The sequence below is a fragment of the Callithrix jacchus genome, chromosome 14 (assembly GCF_049354715.1).
Source record: "Callithrix jacchus isolate 240 chromosome 14, calJac240_pri, whole genome shotgun sequence".
Taxonomy (NCBI): Eukaryota; Metazoa; Chordata; class Mammalia; order Primates; family Cebidae; genus Callithrix; species Callithrix jacchus.
Window position 1 is genome coordinate 87822380 of NC_133515.1, and position 24595 is coordinate 87846974.

Genomic DNA, 24595 nt, shown 5'->3' on the forward strand with positions numbered 1-24595 from the left:
GGGGAGGGAGTTAGCCAGGGAACAACCCATAGCATAAGATGTGAAGAACTCACATCAATTACAAACAAAATACAATTTGGAGCCATCGCTTTGATTCATGCCAAGACGACTGCAGTTTTATCCAAATTGCTTTTACAATATCACTGCAGATATTCATAGAGTGAAAAGGGCAAATTACATTTTGGTCTTACTATATAAGAAAACAGTTTTAACGTTAATGACTCCCTGATAGGATCTCAGGGACCCCTAGGGTTCTGTGGACCACACTTTGGGAACTGTCGCCCTAAACCAGGAGACATACAAGAACTATCATAATAACATATTAACCTCAGGCCAGGTGCCATGGCTCATGTCTGTAATCCTAGCACTTTGGGAGGCCAAGGCAGGTGAATCACGTAAGCTCAGGAGTTCGAGACCAGCCTGGCCAACATGGTGAACCCCTACTAAAAATACAAAAAAAAAAAAAAATTAGCCATGTGTCGTGGTACACCCCTATGATCCTAACTACTCTGGAATCTGAAGCAGGAGAATCACTTGAACCCAGGAGGTGGAGGTTGCAGTGAGCCGAGATCACACCACTGCACTCCAGCCTGGGCAACAGAGTGATACTCCATCTCAAACAAAAAAGAAAAAAAAAAAAAAAAAAAAGAAAGCAAGTCACATCACAGAAGGACACACTGTGATTTCATTTGTTAAAGTTCAACATGGAAAAAATTAAGCTCTATTGTTCTTGGCCCCATAGGAAGGTGGTAAAACCACTAAAAAAGGCAAGGCAATGATTAACCTCAAAGTCAGTATAGTGGCTCCTTGAGGGAAGAGGGTGGCTAATGTGATCAGGGAGGGCCTTTAAAGGTACCAGCACTGTTGTAGTGGACATCACAGAGGTTCACTTTATTTATTTATTTATTTATTTTTCTCTTTGAGATCGAGTTTCACTCTTGTCACCCAGGCCGGAGTACAATGGCATGATCTCGGCTCACTGCGACCTCTGCCTCCCAGGTTCCATAAATTCTCCTGCCTCAGCCTCCTGAGTAGCTGGAACTACAGGGGCCTGCCACCATGCCTGGCTAATTTTTGTATTTTTAGTAGAGATGGGTTTTCACCATGTTGGCCAGGCTGGTCTTGAACTTCTGACTTCAGGTGATCTGCCCACCTCGGCCTCCCAAAGTGCTGGGAGCCACTGTGCCCAACATAGAGGTTAACTTTAAACATTACAAATGTGTATGTATTAAATGTGTGTATCTCACAGTAAATATTTTTTCTTTTCTTTTCTTTTTTTTTTTTTTTTAAAGAGGGGGTTTCACCATGTTGGTCAGGCTGGTCTTGAACTCCCAACCTCAGGTGATCCACCCGCCTTGGCCTCCAAAGGGCTTGGATTACAGGCATGAGCCACCACACCTGGCCAGTAAATATTTTTAATCTGTTGATATCATATACAGATCATTGGCATCACTATCTATTTTCAGTATGTTATTAAGGAGAAAAAGCAAGATGCAGAATAACATATAATATGCCACCATTTCTAGTAAAAATGATGAGCAAAAGAATATGTCAGTATTTGTCTGAATATGCATAAACTATCTCTAGAGTACTATAGAAGAAACTAACTATGATGACTGGCTGAGAGAGGGGCCAGCAGGAAGGGAGACAGGGGTAAGAGGGGCCTGATCTCTTACCTCTCTCTGTCTTTTCTTTTGATTTAGACATGGCTATCAGAATTTCTATGCCTTTTTAAACAATTTACAAAGGGTAATATTTTAGTATTAGTAATACAGGAACAAAATTTTTTTTTTTTTTTTTTTTTGAGATGGAGTTTCGCTCTTGTTACCCAGGCTGGAGTGCAATGGCGCGATCTCGGCTCACCACAACCTCTGCCTCCATATAGGAACAATTTTAAAATTTATGAAAGCAAATTTCTCAATCTTTTATGGCTCCTGGGTTGGTTGGTTGGTTTGTTTTTGAGATGGAGTCTCACTCTGTTGCCCAGGCTAGAGTGCAATGGAGTGATCTCATCTCACTGCAACCTCCGCCTCCCGGGTCCAAGCGATTCTCCTGCCTCAGCCTCTGGGAGTAGCTGGGATTACAGGCATGGACCACCACACCTAATTTTTGTATTTTTAGTAAAGATGAGGTTTCACCTTGTTGGTCTCCTGACCTCATGATCCATCTGCCTCGGCCTCCCAAAGTAGTGGGATTACAGGCATGAGTCACCACTCCTGGTCCAGCTCTTGTGTTTTGTATCTCGTTGAGAAAGGCATTTACCAACCCAATATTACTAAAAATATAGTTTAAACACCTTTAATGTTTCAACTTTTTTCTCTAAATGCTTAATTGTTTTACCACCTGTGTTCGATGTGATGGGGCAGCAGATTCAATCTAATGTTATTTTCTCTTGAGTGGATAGCCAATGATCTCACACAATTTATTGAAAAAAACCACTCTTGCTTCAAGACCTTAAATGCCACCACTATCATAAGCTACATTTATATTGCAAAATCAATTTCTATTTATAAAGCTTTCTGTACATTTAGATCCACATTTTCATGTATGGCAGGGAAAATTCCCACTCATAATCTTTAAAAAAAATTTTTTTTTGGCTGTTATTGAACATTCTCTCTTCCAAGAGAGAGTCAGAATTCTCCAATTCCAATTTTAAAACCCTACTAAGATTTTATTAGGATTGTATTAAACTTATAGACTAATTTGATTGTCTTGCATGACAACAGCAGAGAAACTGCTTTCCCTGGACCACATGAGTGCCAGATCTGCTAGGCTTTCCATTCCGTTTTTTATGTGTGAATTTTTGTTATTTGCTTTTGACAGGCAATCTCAGAGAGCCCTCTCTCTGTCTGAATTATCCACAAGGGGTCCCCAATATCCAAAGTATGGATGGCACTTAGAGTGGGCTCCCCTCAGACTTTCCCTAGGCGCTGTTATTTCAAAGTGGCAAGCAGACTCAGATGATCAAGGCTCACTTAACTTGCATTATTTACACGTAGAAATGCAGTAGTGATCCTAATCAATCTGGTTTAATCACCTCAACAGATTGAGAGATGATTTCCATTTACTCTGCAAAACATGCTGACCAGTGGGCAAAGCCCACTGAAATCCCACAGCTAGTGGCTACTCTCTGAAGCAATCGCACACATGTGACTCTCCCACTGGGTTGCCAGGAATCAGTTGTGTTTTTTTCTCAAATCTGTGTTTGCTGATTGTACAGGTATTCTAATCACCTTGTTGTTATCAGGTGGGCATAGAAGGCCAAGTTCCCCACAGAGCCCCCATTAATACCCTGGGAAGAGCACCTCATTACTTTCAGGCAAGGGTGTTAAGTTCAGGCTCCCCACTAACCTCTGCTGACACACCCTGGCTAGGGAGGAGTGCGTGGCCTCCAGTTACACTGTGGGTGTGGGACTCTACTTTCTGATGCTAGGGATTTCCATTCTGAACATTTTATGTAAATAGAATCATAAAATATGTGGCCTTTTGTGCCTGACTTCTTCACTTACCATAATGTTTTCAAGGTTTATCCATGTAGCATGCATCAGGACTTCATTCCTTTACATTGTAAAATGATACGTCATTGCATGGGTATGCTGCATTTGATAATATTCCATTGCATGGGTATACTGCATTTTGATAATTTTCCATTGCATGGTTGTACTGCATTTGATAATATGCCATTTCATGCATGTACTGCATTTGATAATATTCCATTGCATGCATGTACTGCATTTGATAATATTCCATTGCATGCATGTACTGCATTTGATAATATTCCATTGCATGCATGTACTGCATTTGATCATTTTCCATTGCATGCATGTACTGCATTTGATAATATTCCATTGCATGGTTGTGCTGCATTTTGTTTATCCATTCATCAGTTCATGGACATTTGGGTTGGTTTAATTTTTGGCTACTATGAATAATGCTGCAGTGAACATTCATGTACAAGTTTTTGTGTGGACATGTTTTCATTTCATTTAGTTACATATCTAGGAGTGGAATTGCTGGGTCATATGGTAATTACTTTTAGCCTTTTGAGGAATTAGCAGACTGTTTTCCAGAGTGGTTGCAAACTTTACATTCCCAGCAGCAAAGTATGAGAGTGCCTATTTCTTCAAATCCTTAACAACTCTTGTTAGTGTCCATCTTTTATTTATTTATTTATTTTATTATTTTTTTTAAAAAAAAGATGGGGTTTCACCATGTTGGTCAGGCTGGTCTTGAACTCTCGACCTCAGGTGATCCACCTGCCTTGGCTTCCAAAGTGCTTGGATTATAGGCATGAGCCACCATGCCCAGCCTAGTGTCCATCTTTTTCTATCTTGGTGAGTATGAAGTGGTTCTCACTGTAGGGGTTTTCTTTCTTGTATTTTATTTTTATTTTTAGAGCAGTTTTAGGTTTTTTTTTAAGATGGGGTTTTGCCAGGTGCAGTGGCTCAAGCCTGTAATCCCAGCACTTTGGGAGGCTGAGGCGGGTGGATCACGAGGTCAAGAGATCAAGACCATCCTGGTCAACATGGTAAAACCCCGTCTCTACTAAAAATACAAAAAATTATCTGGGCATGGTGGCGCGTGCCTGTAATCCCAGCTACTCAGGAGGCTGAGGCAGGAGAATCGCCTGAATCCAGGAGATGGAGGTTGTGGTGAGCCGAGATCGCATCATTGTCCTCCAGCCTGGGTAACAAGAGGGGAACTCCGTCTCAAAAAAAAAAAAAAAAAAAGACGGGGTTTCACCATGTTGGTCAGGCTGGTCTTAAACTCCCAACCTCAGGTGATTCATCCACCTTGGCCTCCAAAGTGCTTGGATTACACGTCCGGCCGGTTTTTTTTTTAATTGAAAGGAGGGTACAGGGAATTCCCATATACTCTCTCTCCCTGGGCACACATTTCCCCCCACTTTTTTTTGAGATGGAGTCTCGCTCTGTCACCAGGCTGGAGTGCAGTGGTGTAATCTTGGCTCATTGCAACCGGGTTCAAGTGATTCTCCATTCTCAGCCTCCTGAGTAGCTGGGACTATAGGCTAATGACATCATGCCTGGCTAATTTTTGTATTTTTAGTAGAGACAGGGTTTCACCATGTTGGTCAGGCTGGTATCAAACTCCTGACCTCATGATCCACCTGCCTCAGGCTCCCAAAGTGCAGGGATTACAGGTATGAGCACTGCTCACTCAGGCTAGGGTGCAGTGGTGCGATCATGGCTCACTGTGGCCTCAACCTCTGGGCTCAGGTGATCTTCCTACCTCAGCTTCCTGAGTAGCTGGGACCACAGGTGCATGCCACCACACCAGCTACTTTCCAAATTTTTTGTAGAGATGGGCGTTCACCATGTTGCCTAGGCTGGTCTCAGACTTCTGGGTTCAAGCAATCCATACACCCTGGTGATGGAGAATGCCATGAGCCAAGATCGTGACACTGAACTACAGCCTGGGCAACAGAGCAAGACTCTGTCTCAAAAAAAATAAAAAATAAATAAAATGAAAGCTTGTATACATGTTTATACACTTGTCCGCTTATAAAAATCCCTGGAATACAAAAAAAAAAAAAAAAAGAAGAGAAAAAGAAAAAAAATTCCTGGAAGAATATGCAAGAATCTGATAAGAATGGTTGTTTCTAGAAAAGGGAAAAGGGAGACTGGAAGGGAAGGGAGACTTCTGTGTGTGTGTGTGTGTGTGTGTGTGTGTGTGTGTGTGTATAATCTATGCAAAAAATTTTAAAATAAAATGTTTGTGGCCGGGTGTGGTGGCTCATGCCTGTAATCCAAACACTTTGGAAAGGTGAGGTGGGTGGATCACTGGAGATCAAGAGTTCAAGACCAGCCTGGCCAACATGGTGAAACTTCATCTCTACTTAAACTACAAAATTTAGCTGGTCCATGGTCGTGGGCGCCTGTAATCCCAGCTACTTGGGAGGCCAAGGCAGGAGAATCGCTTGAACCCAGGAGGCAGAGATTGCAGTGAGCCAAGATGGTGCCATTGCATTCCTGCCTCAGCCACAGAGCAAAAACTCCTTCTCAAAAAAACAAACAAAGTTTGCCATATGTCAGAATTGTGCTGTTAAACATTTGATAAATTGTATTCATTTTAGAATGTTTAGAATTAAGTGAACAGTGAGTACTAGCCACACTGTGATCAAAAGTGACAGCACAGATGCCATAGATGCTAATGATATCTCAGGATCACCCACCCCAGCTTCTGGGCTAAAGGTTGCCCTTCTCATGTCTAGAATTGTGAAACAGCAGCCATCTGTCTCACAGAATTGGCCTGCCTGGCTAGCACTTCCCCATGCAGCCAGTTCAGATCTCTGAAGCTGTCAATGATGACAAGGACACAGAGAACTGTTAACAAGAACAGCTATTCTATCCTGTCTGTCGCCTGCCCACTTCTCAAAGTCTCTGTGTGGGTTTCTGGGACTCCTAAACTGTGAGAAGTTGAGAAAGACCTGTGCAACACTTTTGGGCCAGTGGATCTTATAATAAAATAATTTTGTTGGCCGGGCGTGGTGGCGCAAGCCTGTAATCCCAGCACTTTGGGAGGCTGAAGTGGGTGGATCATGAGGTCGAGAGATTGAGACCATCCTGGTCAACATGGTGAAACCCCGTCTCTACTAAAAATACAAAAAATTAGCTGGGCATGGTGGCGCGTGCCTGTAATCCCAGCTACTCAGGAGGCTGAGGCAGGAGAATTGCCTGAACCCAGGAGGCGGAGGTTGCGGTGAGTGGAGAACGCGCCATTGCACTCCAGCCTGGGTAACAAGCGCGAAACTCTGTCTCAAAAAAAAAAAAAAAAAAAATTTGTTAAGACTATACTTTCAGAGATCATTTCTATAGTTTGTTACTAGAGAAGTTTCTCTGAATGTATAGTATTAAAAAATTATTTTGTTTATTTGAGTGAGATTAGTTTCTTTAGCTGAGTTCTGGGTCTGCTAACCACAGCAATTCAATACTTGAGAGAACTTCAAAAACTTTCAGTTAAATCTTTGATAACTTTCAGTTAATCAGTTGAGGGTGCTTTCAGCAGCACAAATAGAACACTCAACTAAAAGTGAATCAAACAGTGAGGACATTCATTATTTCCCATAAAAGGTCTGGAAAAGAGAATTCCAGAGCTGCCTAATTCAGAAGTTCCACAGTGTCAGAGCTCTGGCTCAGTCTCTCTGACTTTCTCGTGACTTTCTTTTCCTGGTGACAAGACGATCTCTGCTGTTCCCAGCACCATATCTTCACATGATAATCATTGAAGACAGGAAGCATAAGGAACTTTCCATTCACTCTCTCTATTTTTAATTAGGGAGGAAAACTCTCCTAGAGACCCTGGAAGGTTTCTCCTTCGCTCCAATTGGTCAGAGCTGTGTCATAGCCCACTCCCAAGCCAATCACTGGCAAGGAGGAGAGGATTACCACTTGGCTTAATCGAAGCACATCCTTAGTGCCTGGGGTTGCCTATTCATTATCTGAAATTCAGTTTTAATTGGGCATCCTGTATTTTTATTGCTAAATCTGACCAATCCTACTAGGGGACGTGCCTCCATCTTTTCAAGGCAGTTCCAGTTTACACAGACCAGCATTTTCACAAAAGCACAAGGGTGGCCTCTGTGTGTGTGTGTGTGTGTGTGTGTGTGTGTGTGTTGGAGGCAGTGGTTGGGGTGAGGTTGGGAGGGAGGCAGTTGGGGAGATTCAAGATCATAGTTTTATAATATTACAGAATAAAATAAAAATTCTCAGAGTCAACTGGTTAAGATGAACAGGGACAGCGTTTTAAAAAATACAATGTGTGTAGGGCATGTTACAAACTGCAGTTTACATATGTGTGATTCAAAGTTTCAAAAACCACCACCTAGGCCAGGTGTGGTGGCTCACGTCTACAATCCCAGCACTTTGGGAGGCTGAGAAGGGTGGATCACAGGTCAGGAGTTCAAAATCAGCCTGGCCAAGATGGTGAAACCCTGTCTCTACTAAAAATACAAAAATTAGCCTGGCATGGTGATGGGCACCTGTAATCCTAGGTACTCAGGAGGCTGATGCAGAGAATTGCTTGAATCTGGGAGGCAGAGATTGCAGTGAGCCGAGATTGCACCACTGCACTCCAGCCTGGGCAACAGAGTTAGAATTCGTCTCAAAAATAAATAAAATAAAAACCACCGCCTAGCCTTCTTTAGCTTTGCTGCAGTACCTAAAAGAGTGAAACACAGGTCAGCTGCTTCCTGAGACCCTGGAGTTATTTCTGTTTGGAAGACTCTTGATTGAGTATGGCTGCTTTTCAAAGACCTCTTGGGATTGAAGATTAAGGTGCTGTACAACTGATGGGGGGGAAGAGAATGTTTCCTAGGGTAGTCAATGCTATTTCAACACGATTTGTATGAGTTTTTATAAGGGGGTAATTATGATGTATGTAATAAAAAGGCATTTTTGGGTGCTGATTATATGTGTGAATACTGGGATGGTACTCACAGGCATACAGAAACCCACAACCCTTTTGCCAGGTTGGCAGCCTACCACTGTCACTGGGCTGCCCCAGCTCCCACAGCCCCTGTGTAAAACCACGTGTTTGTCAGACTGCATGAACTCTGTTTCATCACAGCCCTAGTAGTGCTGGTAATTCTGGCAGCCGGACTGGAAACCATGTGGCAATCCTTTTAAGCATGTCTCCCTTGGAATAGAAAAATCCAATGACTTTCATGGAGACAATTGCTGGGAACATGACTGGTAAACACCTATATTTTTTGTCAGAGAACCTCACCCAGACATAAACTTACATGCATTCATGAGAAAGTAGTATTCATTTCTTAAACTATATTTCTGTTGTAGACTTGATTAAAGAAGAGCTTGTATAAGTAAACATAAAAGACTGCATTTATCTGTTCCCTCCCAAATTCCCACTGTAATAACAGTAAAGAAATAAAAGGGCCAAAAACTCACAGGGTTAAAGAGAGGGGAAAAATGATAACAGGAGTCAAGATATGTCAACACAGTTTCAGAAAATGAGAGTATATGGGCTGTCTTAATCTGTTTTGTATTTCTATAACAGAATACAGTGACTGTGTGATTTGTCAAAAGAAGAAATTTATTTGGCTTGCTGTTCTGGAGGCTGGGAAGTCCAAGATTGAGGGGCCACATCTGGTGAAGGCCTTCTCTTGTTTTGCTTTGTCATCCTAGGTGAAAGGCAGAAGGGCAGGAGAATTTGTGCTTGCCTGCTTGCATATTTGTGGGTGGTAGGGAGGAGGGAGAAGAGCCAAGACTTGTTGAACTCGTTTTTTTTTTTTTTGAAATGGAGTCTAACTCTGTTGCCCAGGCTGGAGTGCAGTGGTGCAGTCTCGACTTACTGCAACCTCTGCCTCCTGGGCTCAAGCAATTCTTTTTTTTCTTTCTTTTTTTTTAATTTTTTTGAGACAGAATTTCACTCTTGTTACCCAGGCTGGAGTGCAATGGCGCAATCTTGGCTCACTGCAACCTCCGCCTCCTGGGTTCAGGCAATTCTCCTGCCTCAGCCTCCTGAGTAGCTGGGATTACAGGCACGCGCCACCATGCCCAGCTAATTTTTTGTATTTTTAATAGAGACGGGGTTTCACCATGTTGACCAGGATGGTCTCGATCTCTTGACCTCGTGATCCACCCGCCTCGGCCTCCCAAAGTGCTGGGATTACAGGCGAAAACCACTGCACCCGGCCGGCTCAAGCAATTCTTGTGCCTCAGCCTCCTGAGTAGCTGGGATTACAGGTGTGTACCACCACGCCTGGATAATTTGTATTTTTTGTAGAGACGGGGTTTCACCATGTTGGCCAGGCTGTTAGATCTTGAACTCCTAACCTCAGATGATCCACCTGCCTCTGCCTCCCAAAGAGCTGGGATTACAGATGTGAACCACCGTGCCTGACCTTGAAGTTACTTTCATAACAAAGCCACTCTTGAGATAACGAACCCACTCCCATGATAGTGACATCAATCTATTTACGAGGGCAGGCCATCATGATCAGATCTACCTTTCTGTTCATTTCAAGAATGTCTACCTTTCCAATCATTTCAAGAATGTTCACCTTTTCTCCTTGGAGAATGAGTATAATAGCAGCTTTAAAGTCTTGAGTAATCCCAACATTGGGGCTGGGGCTGGCATCTGCTGATTGTCTTTCCTCTTGAGGACTGATCAGATTTTTCTGGTTCTTTGTATTCGGAATATTTTGTTCTGAGGCTCTGAGTTCTGTTATACCTTCTGGATAATGTTGATTTTTTTTTTTTTAAACCGGGGAGTCGCCCACTAGAAGGCAGTGCGGCTGCCCTTTCTTTTTTTTCAAGACAGAGTCTGGCTCTGTCGTCAGGCTAGAGTGCAGCAGCGAGATCTCGGCTCACTGCAACCTCTGCTTCCTCAGCTACAAACAATTCTGCTGCCTCAGCCTCCTGAGTAGCTGGGACCACAGGTGTGAGCCACCATGCCTGGCTAATTTATTTTATTTTATTTTTTAGTAGAGATGGGGGTCTCACTCGTTGCCCAAGCTGATCTCTAACTCCTGGGCTTAAGCCATCCACTCACCTTGGTGTCCCGAAATGTTGGGATTACAGGTGTGAGCTGGCTAATGTTGATTTTCATATGTTTCTTTCTTTCTTTTGAGACGGAGTTTCGCTCTTGTTACCCAGGCTGGAGTGCAATGGCGCGATCTTGGCTCACTGCAACCTCTGCCTCCTGGGTTCAAGCAATTCTCCTGCCTCAGCCTCCCGAGTAGCTGGGATTACAGGCATGCACCACCATGCCCAGCTAATTTTTTGTATTTTTAGTAGAGACGGTGTTTCACCTTGTTGACCAGGATGGTCTCGATCTCTTGACCTCGTGATCCACCCACGTTGGCCTCCCAAAGTGCTGGGATTACAGGCGTGAGCCACCGTGCCTGGCCTCATTTGTTTCTTTAACAGGCCACCCACCCAGTGAAATTCAGACCACAAGTTCTGTCTCATCTTCTGTGGATTCCCACATCAGCCAGTTCAGTTTTGGAAGACTTTGCTCTGCTGTTTGGGTGTGTCCCTTCATGTACCACTTGGATGTTGATTTACATTTACATTTTAGTTTCATTCTCAGAGACTTTGCTATGCATCTTTGGGTGTGTTCTGCACATGCATAGTTTAGGGGTGGGCCCTGGAACTTAGATTAGTTTGTACACAGAATTTGAGATACTCTTCTCCAGCTGTCTCATCTCAGGAATTTCCATATCACAAATAAATAAATAGAATAAACATTTCAATTGGGAGGCGGAGATGGGTGGATCACCTGAGGTCAGGAGTTCAAGACCAGCCTGGCCATCATGGTGAAACTCCATCTTTAAAAAGAAAGAAAAAAAAAGGAATAACATTTCAAATAAAATCCAATAAGTTTTGGGGAGGGGGAGAGAGAACTGAACTAAATGTTCTAAAAATTTATATGGAAGAATAAGTCTGAGAATAGATGGACACATATTATAGTAGAATAGTGAGGTGGTATTTGCCTTTCTATATGGTACAACAGATAGATGAGTATAAGAAAGTCCAGCTGGGCGCGGTGGCTCACGCCTACAATCCCAGCACTTTGGGAGGCCGAGGCGGGTGGATCATGAGGTCAACAGATCGAGACCATCCTGGTCAACAAGGTGAAACCCCCTCTCTACTAAAAATACAAAAATTAGCTGGGCATGGTGGTGTGAGCCTGTAGTCCCAGCTACTCGGGAGGCTTAGGCAGGAGAATTGCTTGAACCCAGAAGTCAGAGGTTGCAGTGAGCCGAGATCGTGCCATTGCACTCCAGTCTGGGTAACAACAGCGAAACTCCATCTCAAAAAAAAAAAAAAAAGAAGAAAGTCCAGAAACAGATATAAACATGGAAAGAGAAGGAATATCTGACAAGGTAGCACTTCAATTCATGCCAAGGCTGGAGACAAAGCAAACAGATAAACAAAATAATGTTTAATGGGAAAAATCCTTTTTTTTTTTTTTTTGAAGGTCTCATTCTGTCACTCAAACTGAAGTGCAATGACATGACCTCAGCTCACTGCAACCTCTGCCTCCTGGGTTCAAACGACTCTCATGCCCGCCACCATGCCTGGCTAATTTTTGTATTTTTAGTAGAGACAGGATTTCACCATATTGCCAGGGTGGTCTCAAACCCCTGACCTCAGGTGATTCACCCGCCGTAGCCTCCCAAAGTGTTGAGATTATAGGCATGAACCATCATGCTCAGCCACAGTGCTCGTCTTGAAATATCTTTTAAAAACAAGTATCTTTGTGACAGGAGAGGTATATTACTCTTTAAAGGTTGGGGGCATGCATGAAGCGCCACACTTGTGGAGATGTGATTGCCACAAGCTCTTTCTCCTAGCAAGGCTGGACTGGCCACGCAGTAGCAACAGTTCAAAGTTCCTAGGAACATAGGGACAAGTTTTTAGCACCATTAGAAGTCAGTGTCAGGCTGGGCATGGTGGCTCACACCTGTAATCCCAGCACTTTGGGATGCTGAGGTGGGCGGATCATCTGAGGTCAGGAGTTCGAGACCAGCCTGTCCAACATGGTGAAACCCCGTCTCTGTCTCTACTAGAAATATACAAATTAGCTGGGCATAGTGACGTGAGCCTGTAATCCCAGCTACTCGGGAGGCAGGAGAAGTGCTTGAACCCGGGAGGTGGAGGTTGCAGTGAGCTGAGATCACACCTCTGCACTCCAGACTGGGTGACAGAGAGAGACTGTCTCAAAAAAAAAGAAGTTAGTGCCCCAGGGGATGACTTCTTGACAGAAGCCTGTTCTTGAGGCAAAGACAGTTGGCCCTTTCAAGTAGGAGAAATGGTTCTTGGGGAGTGGCTGTGCTCGAGTCTGCCCACTGGCATCTTTAGGTTCTTTCAGGCATCATGGAAAACTAGAAATGCATCTGAATACTTGGTCCAGTGGGTACAAAGGACAAATCAGAGAGTTAACTGTGGTTGGTCTAAAGGTCTTGTTTTGATTTTAGAAGCCATGTATTTGGGACTCCTTCATTGATCATGTGGTGTCTCTTGCTTGATCAGAACATATTTTAAGTGATGAAAAAGATATTAAATTCTGATGCTGGAAATGTTTAGTGAGAGCATTTTCCTTTCACCTCCAACCTCTTCTGTGCCTCACAGGTCATCCACAACCATCAGGTTCACACATTTTGCATGAGATTAACTCATTGTGTTGCCAGGAAGATTCTCATTAGCAGAATATTTGGGAAATGTGTTGTAACATCCTGAACAAGAGTTGCCAAACAGCCATTGCACCAGATTATTTGTTCTGGCACTTTAAGATACACTCTAATCACCCGCCCAATGTAAAAAAATAAAATTCTCAGCCGGGCTCGGTGGCTCACGCCTATAATCCCAGCACTTTGGGAGGCCAACGTGGGTGGATCACGAGGTCAAGAGATTGAGACCATCATGGTCAACATGGTGAAACGCTGTCTCTACTAAAAATACAAAAAATTAGCTGGGCATGGTGGTGCGTGCCTGTAGTCCCAGCTACTCGGGAGGCTGAGGCAGGAGAATTGCTTGAACCCAGGAGGCGGAAGTTGCAGTGAGCCGAGATAGCGCCATTTGCACTCCAGCCTGGGTAACAAAAGCGAAACTCAGTCTCAAAATAAATAAATAAATAAAATCCTCTTCCAATTAGTTTTTCTCCAAAATTGACAGTCATGCCAAGATACAGACACACACAAAATACTGCTACAATTGAACATATACGTACTCAGTAGCCATAAGGGTACATTTCAAAACTTTTGGATGCTTTTGAAAAACAATATTCCGGCTTTTTTGCTACTTTACCCCTTCATATGTAATATACCTTTGTGCATAGCTATCTTTGTTGGTTCACCTTCTCAAACTGAGAAGTGGTTAATTGCAGGGTCTTTCAAGCTGTCTAAATGGACATTAGATGCCATATCCAACATTCAAATAAGAATCCTTGGGAGGCCAAGTTGGGAGCTTTGCTTGAGCCCAGGAGTTTGAGACCAGCCTGGGCAACATAGTGAGACCTCATCTCTACTAGAAATAAAAAAAAAAAAAAATTATCCCGGCATGGTGGCATGTGCCTGTAGTCCCAGCTACTTGGGAGGCTGGGGCAGAAGGATTGCCTGAGGCCAAGAAGTCAAGGTTGCAGTGAACCATGATTACACCACTACACTACAGCCTGGGTGACAGAGCAAGACTGTCTTTAAAAAAAAAAAAAACAGAGAAGAAAGAAAAATTAAACAAAAAATATTTTCTTTTTTTTTTTGATCAAAAAAAAAATCACATTTTTACCAGCTATAATTCATTCTTCTATGACCTGGGGCAACAGAAACCAATCTGATGGTGTTCCCCTGTTGGTGGTTTGCGAGTTCCCCTCCCCATGCCCCACATCAGACAAAGACATTACAAGAAAAGAAATCTACAGAACATAATCCCCTGTGAACAGAGTGCAAAAATCTTCAAAAAATATTAGTAAATGAAAACTAGCACTGAACACAGGTTCTAAAATCAATCAATCAAACAACAACAACCACAAAAAACACTAGCAGCACACAAAAAGGGTTTTAAACCATGACTGAGTGGGATTTGTCCCAGGATTGCAAATGTAGATTGGCATATGAAAATCTATTGGCCGGGCATGGTGGCTCATGCCTGTAATCCTAGCACTTTTGGGAGACTGAGGTGGGTGGATCACCTGAGGTCAGGAGTTCATGACGAACCTGGCCATCATGGTGAAACCCCATCTTAAACAAACAAACAAAAAAGATTGAAATAAAAAGAAAAAAAAAGAAAATCTATTAATGTGCTATACCACATTAATGAAGTGAAGGGGGAAAACCATATGATCATCTTAATAGATGCAGATAAAGCATTTTACAAAATCCAACACCATTCCATGATATAAACACTCAGCATACTAAGAATAGAAGGGACATTCCTCAATCTGATGAAAGGCACTTATGAAAAACTCACAGTTAACACTATTATAACTAATGATGAAAGACTGAAGTTTTCTCCCTAAGATCAGGAATAAAACAAAGATGTCTGTTGCTGTCACTTTTATTCAACCTTATACTGGCAGTTACAGCCAGAATAATTAGGCAAGAAAAATAAATAGAAATTATCCAAATTTGAAAGGAAGAGGTAAAACCATCTATATTTGCATACAATATGATTTTGTATATAGGAAATCCCAAAGAATACACCAAAAAGACTATTAGAACTAAGAAATAGGTGACTCATGTAGCTCACACCTGTAATCCCAGCACTTTGGGAGGCCAAGGTGGGTGGATAATGAGATCAGGAGTTTCAGACAAGCCTGGACAACAAGCAAGACCCCATTTCTAAAAAAAAAATTTTTTTAATTAGTTGGGCATAAAAAAGATTAGTTGGGCATAGTGGCACACACCTGTAATCTCTGCTACTCTGGGGGCTGAGATGGGAGGATTGCTTGAACCCAAGAGGTCGAGGCTGCAGTGGGCTGAGATCATGCTTTTGCATTTCAACCTGGGTGACAGTGGGAGATCGTGTCTCAAAAAAACAAAAAAAGAAAAAAAAGAAAAGAATTCATATAGCATATTTTTGTCTTAAAATTATGTTAGGAAGTTTTTTATTTCTATTCCAATAAAGACAGATGCATGAGAAGAAGCGCCCCTTTTCTCCTGTTCTCTTTTGCTGGATCAAGTCACATCTTCATGTATTGTCTGAAATTGCGGCAGCTATTTTTTAAGTTTTGTTTACTTAGCCATGCATGAGCAATGCAGCTATTTTGAAACCCAAAATAAAAGCGTCACCAACCTGCTAAGGACAGCAAGGCAGAAAGACGAACTCATTGGTGGACCTGGATCTGTGATGACCTCATCAAGGCTCTGAGCCAATCGTGAACCACCTGGCCTCCAGACATCATTTTCTGTGAAATGATGGGTGTCCTTATTGTGTAAGCTATTTGGTTTGAGTGTGTTCTGCCTAGCAGCTAGAAGCACCCAACTGATACCAATGCTTCTGGTGAAGGTTGTGATTAAAGCAGATAATGGTGTTAGCTGAAGAGCTTATTAAATTTCAGTCGGTACGTAGCCAAGTTATGGATCCAGTGGAAAGTATTCAAATAGATCAATGCATGCTTGGTGATACTGGTGCCTGACATCATAAACATCTGTCCAGGCCATTATGATCATCTCTGAATGGCAACTGAAGCCCAACTCAGGATCTAGACATCCTGCTTATAATAATGCCCTAACTTCCTTCGAAGATGAAACAAATTTCTCTGTGTTCTTTAAACTACTGTACAGAAAAACTTCCCCAGGAAACTCTTTGAACTCATATTTGTTTCTTATTAAAAAACAAAACAAAACAACAATTGGCTGGGTGTGGTGGTTCATGCTTGTAATCCCAGCACTTTGAGCAGCCCAGGTGGGCGGATTGCTTGAACCCAGAAGTTCAAGGACAGCCTGGGCAACATGATGAAACACTGTTTCCACAAAAATACAAAAATTAGCAGGATGTGGTGGCATATGCCTGTAGTCCTAGGTACAGGAGGCTGAGGTGAGAGGGTCACTTGAGCCCAGGAGCCAGAGGTTGCAGTGAGCTGAGATTGTGTCACTGCACTCCAGCCTGTGCAACAGAGTAAAACTGTCTCATAAAGATAAACAATTTAAAAACTGGCTGGGCATGGTGGCTTACATCTGTAATCCCAGCACTTTGGGAGGCTGAGGCGGGCGGATCACGAGGCCAGGAGTTCAAGACCAGCCTGGCCAAGATGGCAGAACTCTGTCTCTACTATAAATACAAAAGAATTAGCCAAGTCTGGTGGTGGGTGCTTGTAATGCCAGCTACTCGGGAGGCTGAGGCAGAGAACTGCTTGAACTAGGGAGGTAGAAGTTACAGTGAGCTCCTGTTTCCACTAGAACAAGGAACTGCTTTTTTTTTTTTTTATTGTTTTGTGTGTGTATCTTATGCAAATAAAACAGAAATGACATATGTTCTGGTACCATAATATAGCCTCTGCTTTGTACTTTTCTTCTTATCTATTTAAAATCTATCTTTAGGCTGGGCATGGTGGCTCGCACCTGTAATCCCAGCACTTTGGGAGGCCGAGGCGGGCGGATCACCTGAGGCTGGGTTTGAGAACAGCCTGACCAATACGGAGAAACTCTGTCTCTACTAAAAATACAAAATTAGCCAGGTGTGGTGGTGCATGCCAGTAATCCCAGCTACTTGGGAGGCTGAGGCAGGAGAATCGCTTGAACCTGGGAAGCAGAGTTGCGGTGAGCCGAGATCGCGCCATTGCATTCCAGCATGGGTAACAAGAGCGAAACTCCGTCTCAAAAAATAAATAAATAAATAAAATTTATGTTTATGTATTACTCTCACAGCAGTATGAAAATTGTTTCCCATACAGCATGTTGCCAAACTTGGAGTTTTTATCCGTAGGATAGGTAAAATGGTGTTTCAGTGTAGCTTTAATCTATACTTCTCTTTATTATTAATGAGCTGGCCTTTCTCTTTGTGTTGCTAACTGGCCATTTATATTCCCTTCCCGAGATCTGTTTATATTCTTTCTCCATTTTTCTATAGGTTCATTAGTCTTTTTCTTAATGATTTCTAGGAGCTCTTCAAATATTAGGGAGATTATCCCTATGTTCATGACCTGAGCCTAACACTGTCGTCCAGTCTGACACTCGCCTTTTGATCATGCTGATAGTGATTTTTGCCTTGCTGATTTTCTTCACATTATTGCTATGTTTAGAAGTAGAACAGGGAGGAGGAGCCAGGAAGAAGACTAAGAAGAAACAGTTGATTAGGAAACCTCGAGAACTGTTCCAGGAAGGATGAAGCTGGGCGTAACGCCAGAGGCCGAAGTGGAAGGATTGCTTGAGGCTGGGAGTGAGCTGCCAGGCTACAGTGAGCTATGATCACACCACGGCACTCCACCCTGGGCCACAGGCCCATCTCTAAAAGAAACCAAAAACATGGAGTAGTCAAATGACGCTAAAACACAAACGAAAACAGAGAAAACATGAGACCACAGAAATGGACATCAGCTTTGGCAAAAGGGAGGCCACCAGTCACTTACCAGTGCTGTTTTAGGAGTGAGCTGGAGATGGGCTTTTGGTTGGAGTGAGTCAGTGAGGACAAACAATGGAGACAGCAACCATAGAGAGCACTGAAACATTTTTTTGGCCGGGCGTGGTGGCTCATGCCTGTAATCCTAGCACTTTGGGAGGCCGAGGCAGGCGGATGATGAGGTCAGGAGATTGAGACCATCCTGGCCAACATGGTGAAACGCTGTGTCTACTGAAAATACAAAAATTAGCTGGGTGTGGTGGTGTATGTCTGTAATTCCAGCTACTCAGGAGGCTGAGGCAGGACAGGAGGTAAAGGTCACAATGAACCGAGATGGCGCCACTGCACTCCAGCCTGGCGACAAAAGTGAGACTCTGACTCAAAAAAAAAAAAAAATTTGTGGCCCTGTGCGGTGGCTCATGCCTGTAATCCCAGTACTTTGGGAGGCCGAGGTGGGCAGATCATGAGGTCGGGAGTTCAAGATCAGTCTGATTAACATGGTAAAACTCTGTCTATACTAAAAATACAACAATTAGCTGGGGGTGATGGCACGTGCCTATAATCCCAACTACTCAGGAGGCTGAGGCAGGAGAATCACTTGAACCCAGGAGGCGGAGGTTGCAGTGAGCCGAGATCACGCCATCGCACTCCAGCCTAGGTAGCAAGAGTAAAACTCCATTTCAGAAAAATAATAATAATAATAATAATGCAGTAGGGCAGAGAAATGTGGTGGTAGTTAAGGTGGGGAAGCAGGGTCATGAGTTTTGTTTAATGAGAGCTACCATACTAGAGAGTGTTTGCATGCTGATATATATGGGGGAAATGATCAGTGGAGGGAGAGAAACTGAGGAAACAGAAGGCAGAGGGAATAATTTTAGGAGTGAGGCCCTTTGGAAGAGCAAGAGGGGTGAGATTCTGGCCCCAGAAGAGGACAGGCCTCTGGTGGGAAGGGACGCATCATCCATTGTGAGCCTGGGCATGCCAGCTGGGAAATTGGTAGGTGTAGGAGCAGCCACACTGCACCTTGGTGAAATCATAGCTGACTGCAGCCATAGCTCACTGCAGTCTTGTGCGAACACAGCTCCCTGCAGCCTAGTCTGAAAACGGGGCATTCCTGCCTGATTGCTTTTGTTTTTTGTCATGAAGTATGTGGTGAAGGCAAGCTGAGAGGTTCTGAGGAGAAAAAGGCAGGAGAGAAATTAATGTGTTAGAATGTAAGGAAGAAAACATATCAGGGAAGATTGCCACAGAGGGTTGAGTGCCTATTTGAGATTTTTGGTTGAGAATTTTGAAGCAGGCAGTGAACACAATCACGTGTGCATTTCCAGCAGTGTACAGATGAAGTGTAGAGTGGGAAGACCGTGCAGGTCGGGAAGTTGCAATGCAAAAACAATGGGAGAGGAGGGGTGAGGGATAGGGACATTTGCAAGGGAGCAATTACAATAATGGACAAGGAATCTGGGATGAATAAAGAGGAAGTAAAGACACGAGGGAAGATGGTTAGTAAGACAGAAGGAAGTAAAGGTCTCAAGGAGACTAAAGAAATACTGGACTTCAGGCGTGAGCCTAAGTGAGATGGAAGGATAAGAGATAGGGATCAAGCCGGGTGTGTGGCTCACTCCTGTAATCCCAGCACTTTGGGAGGCCAAGGCAGGTGAATCACCAGAGGTCAAGAGTTCAGGACCAGCCTGGCCGACATGGTGAAACTCTGTCTCTACCAAAATACAAAAATTAGCTGGGTGTGGTGGCGGGTGCCTGTAATTCCAGCTACTCGGGAGGCTGAGGCAGGAGAATCGCTTGAACCTCAGGGGGCAGATGTTGCAGTGAGCCGAGATGGAGCCACTTCACTCTAGCCTGGGCCAAAGAGTGAAACTCCTTCTCAAAAAAAAAAAGAGATAGGGATCACAATATCAAATCAGAATGCTTAAAATAGAGATTCTGAAAATGGTGCATTATTGGTTTTGACAAGGTTAAGGGTATGACCACAGGAGCCAGCGGCTGAAGAGAAGTAGAAAGTTGCATTTGAGGAGGTCAGAATCTCAGAATCTAAGATCCTAAGATGTTGGATAAATCATCCATTTGGGTGTTGAAACTAAAAAATGATGACAAGAATAGTATAGAGAAAGACAGCCAGATGCGAAAATCTTCAATGAAAGACGAGAATAACTCAGAGATGAGTAGAAGTTGCCAAAAACAAAGGATATTGAGGGATAAATCGGAGGACACAAACTTTAAAGCCCCTGGTGGTTTTTTTTTTTTTTGGTCGTTTTTTAGTAGAGACAGGGGTTTCACCATGTTGGCCAGGCTAGTCTTGAACTTCTGACCTCAGGTGATCTGCCCACCTTGGCCTCCCAAAGGATGGGGAAGGACGCTGAAAGATCATGGTCCATCAAGGCCTCAGCTCATGCTGTTTTGCTTGCAAATTGCACAACTTTCCTGTTAATTTGCTGGGCAACTTCTGCACACATGTTTACAATCTGGTTAAAGAATCAGCCCTTGCAATGATGTTATTAAACACCCCCATACAAATGCTGCCATAGTAACGATAAGGTGCCTTCTGGGCCAGGTGCAGTGGCTCACGCCTGTAGTCCCAGCACTTTGGGAGACTGAGGAGGGAGGATCCTTTGAGCATAGGAGTTCAAGACCAGCCTAAGCAACATAGTGAGATTCGGTCTCTACAATAAAATAAAAGATCAGCTGGGCATGGTGGTACTCTTGTAGTTCCAGCTACTCAGGAGGCTAAGGTAGGAGGATCACTTGAGCCTGGGAGGTTGAGTCTGCAGTGAGCTGTGATTGCACCCTGGGGGCAACAGAGCAACACCTTGTCCTAAAAAAAAAAAAAAAAAGTGCCTCTGGAGCTGGAAACTTTCAAGTTCCAAGCTCCAACAACTTTCAAGCCCCAGCAACTGGGGAGGGTCATGAAGACTCTAGGAAAGACACTACTGTTCCCATGCACATTCGCAGGAGAGAAAAAACGTCCAGCAGTTACCGTGTTCATAAAGATTGGCCTGACCCCAGGTGCAGTAGCTTGCGCCTATAATCCCAGCACTTTGGGAGGCCGAGGCAGGTGGATCACCCGAGGTTGAGAGTTCAAGACCAGCCTGACCAACATAGAGAAATCTCATCGCTACTAAAAATACAAAATTAGCCAGGTGTGGTGGCACATACCTGTAATCCCAGCTACTCAGGAGGCTGAGGCAGGAGAATTACTTGAACCCAGGAAGTAGAGGTTTCAGTGAGCCAAGATCAAGCCATTGCACTCCAGCCTGGGCAACAAGAGCAAAACTCCGTCTCAAAAAAAAAAAAAAGATTGGTCTGACCCTAGCTGTCCTTGTGGCAAACAGTCACACCCAAGACACTCGGCTCTCTCTGGCTCTGATTTGTGTCTGTAACCATGCCAAGATGCCAAGGACAATCAACCAAGCAAGGCTGTGAGGATCTGCAAACGGTCGAAGCCCTCAGATTTCCTACTTAAAAGGTAGGTAACTGGGCATGTTGGCACACACTTATAGTACCAGCTACTTGAGAGGCTGAGGTGGGAGAATGCCCTGAGTCTAGGAATTTGAGGCTGCAGTGAACTGATTGTGCCACTGTACTCCAGCCTGGGCAACAGAGCAAGACCCCCCGCTCAAAATAAAAATTAAAATAAATTAAAAGTAAGAACTGGGAAGTAATACTGTATCCCAGTCCAGAAATAGGTGATATGTCAAAAGAATCTTATCTGGGCTGTTGTATGAGTCAGGGTTTAACTAGGACCATAAAAACCACACCAGTTATTACAGCAGAGGGAATTTTTCATAAGGACTGCAAAGGCAAAAGAGAAATCCCAAGGAACACAGAGGCAGCAACCAAAGGACGCAGTTACCACCCCAGAGCGGTGGGAGTTCACGAAAGAAAAAGGTGGGAGTTACTGGAACCTAGAAGCTTGGAGGAACCCTGCAGAGGTGGAACTCAGACTTCAGAGCACAGAGCTGCATGTGATTACAGGCATGAACCACCGTGCCCAGCCAAGGCTGGTTCTGAGAATGGGAAAATGTTGGAAACTTGAACCAAGTGGGGCTGCCGAATTAAAGAGCTGTTGCCACCCTGACAGGGGCGCAAGAAGCAAACTGCAAGAAGCAAATCTCCCAGGCTGGGTGTGGTGGCTTACGCCTGTAATCCCAACAATTTGGAAGGCCGAGGCCAGCGGATCACCTGAGGTCAGGAGTTCTAGACCACCCTGACCAACATGGAGAAACCCCGTCTCTACTAAAAATACTAAAGTAGCCAGGCGCAGTGGCTCAAGCCTATAATCCCAGCACTTTGGAAGGCCAAGGCGGTTAGATCACGAGGTCAAGAGATCGAGACCATCCTGGTCAACATGGTGAAACCCCGTCTCTATTAAAAATATAAAAAATTAGCTGGGCATGGTGGTGCGCATCTGTAATCCCAGCTACTCAGGAGGCTGAGGCAGGAGAATTGCCTGAACCCAGGAGGCGGAGGTTGCAGTGAGCCGAGATCGCGCCATTGCACTCCAGCCTGGGTAACAAGAGCGAAACTCCATCTCAAAAAAAAAAACATAAAAACAAAAAACTAAAGTAGCCAGGTGTGGTGGTGCATGCCTGTAGTACCAGCTACTCAGGAGGCTGAGGCAGGAGAATTGCTTGAAACCTGGGAGGCGGAGGCTGTGGTGAGCCTAGATCAAACCACTGCACTCCAGCCTGGGCAACAAGAGCTAAACTCTGTCTAGAAAAAAAAAAAAAAAAAAAAAAAAGGAAAAGGAAAAATAAGAAAAGAAAAAAGCAGCAGCAAATCCCTGCTCCCTCCTCATCTTTCGGACTTCCTCTAGCACCCTCTATTGGTGGAGCCCAGGGAAGTGCCAGCTGGCAAAGCAGAAAGTGGTTTGCAGAACCTCAGCCCCAGCGCCATAGGAAACACAAATGCAGGGTTCTAACTTGGGGCTATTACAAATAATGCTGTTATGAGTGCTCTCATGTATATCTTTTGACGACGTGTGGACTCATTTTTGTTGGTAGGTGTGGTTTTTTTGTTTGTTTTGTTTTTGAGACGGAATCTTGCTCTGTCATCCAGGCTGGAGTGCAGTGGCATGATCTCGGCTCACTGCAACCTCCACCTCCCAGATTCAAGCAATTCTCCTGCCTCAGCCTCCCGAGTAGCTGGGATTACAGGCATGCACCACAATGCCCAGCTAATTTTTTGTATTTTTAGTAGAGACGGGGTTTCTCTATGTTGGCCAGGCTGGTCTCAAATTCCTTACCTCAGGTGATCCACCCACCTCAGCCTCCCAAAATGCTGTGATTACAGGCGTGAGCCACTGGGCCCAGCCCTAGGCATGTTTATACCCTGGATTTTCTGAACATGGTATAACTATAAACTTCAGTTAAAAACAAAACAAAACAAAAACCCTCTGGATTTAACAGATACAGATATTAACCATTCTGGTGAGTGTGTTGTAGTACCCTAAGACTTCAATTTGCAATTTTCTAATAACTAATGAAGTTGAGCACGTTCAGCCATTTGGATAGCCTCTTTAGAAAGGTGCCTGACCAAGGCCAGGTGCAGTGGCTCATACCTGTAATCCCTGCACTTTAGGAGACTGAGGCAGGAGGATCCCTTGAGCCCAGTAGGTCGAGGTTGTAGTGAGCTATGATGCCATTCAACCTGGGTGACAGAGAGAGACCCTGTCTCTTAAAAAAAAAAAAAAGGTGTGTTTCTAAGCCATTTAGCCATTTAATACTGAATTATCAGTCCTTGTCTTATTGCTCTATGGGGATTTTTAATATATTCTTGATAGAAGCACCTTTAAATATGTGAATTATATGGCAAATAATATCTTCTCCCAGTCTGTGAACTTGTCTTTTTCACTCTCTCAATGGTATCTTGTGATGAATAGGTGCTCCTAACTTTATGCAGTATAATTTATCACTTTTTATTTTTTGAGACAGAGTTTCTCTCTTGTTGCCCAGGCTGGAGTGCAATGGCATATCTTGGCTTACCACAACCTCTGCCTCTCAGGTTCCAGCTAGTCTCCTGCCTCAGCCTCCCGAGTAGCCAGGATTACAGATGTGCCAACATGCTGGGCTAATTTTTGTATTTTAATAGAGATGGGGTTTCACCATATTGGCCAGGCTGGTCTGGAACTCCTGACCTCGTGATCTACCCGCCTCAGCCTCCCAAAGTGCTGGATTACAAGTGTGAGCCACCGCTGGCCCGACTTTCCACTTTGAATGGTCCCTAGGCATTGTCTCCTGTCCCCAGGTGTAGCCTGTTAAGACCCAGGCCTTGGGCATCAGGAATTTGCAGATATCACAAGGCAGCACTGACTTGAGTGCTGGCTTACCATTTCTGGTTATGTGCTTCCTTATTCTTTTTTGTTTTTTTATTTGTTTGTTTTTGTGTTTATTTTGTGTGCTTCCTTATTCTTTCTCTTATTCTTTTTCCTTACTTTTCTGCCAGCCCAGCAACACATTTATAAATATGTTTTTATGATTTTAGCCATCATTTTGAGAGTTCTGTACCAGGAGAGTTTCTCTGCACATCTAGTCTGCCATAGTGTC

At 43.8% G+C, this 24595-nt stretch overlaps 1 pseudogene; it reads left to right on the plus strand.

Annotated features, from left to right (window-relative positions):
* Window positions 1–6805: 6805 nt before the first annotated feature.
* LOC118147663 (small nucleolar RNA U3) lies at window positions 6806–6880 on the plus strand (annotated as a pseudogene).
* Window positions 6881–24595: the final 17715 nt, after the last annotated feature.